This window comes from Argentina silus (assembly GCF_951799395.1).
Source record: "Argentina silus genome assembly, contig: scaffold_306, whole genome shotgun sequence".
NCBI lineage: Eukaryota > Metazoa > Chordata > Actinopteri > Argentiniformes > Argentinidae > Argentina > Argentina silus.
Window position 1 is genome coordinate 2,216 of NW_028152535.1, and position 285 is coordinate 2,500.

Sequence of the window (285 nt, forward strand, 5' to 3'; positions counted from 1 at the left end):
GCGTACACGCACACACAAGGTAGTCTGTCTAAGTGTCTGAATGATACAATGATACATGCACACACACACACACACACACACACACATACCCACACACACACACATACCCACACCCACACACACACACACACACGGGTACGCACACAAACACACACACACACACACACACACGGGTACGCACACAAACACATGCACGCGCATATAAACACATTCAAAGTGCCTTTGGAAAGTATTCAGTATACCTCAAGTACATAAGTATTCAGACCCTTTGCTATGACACTCTTA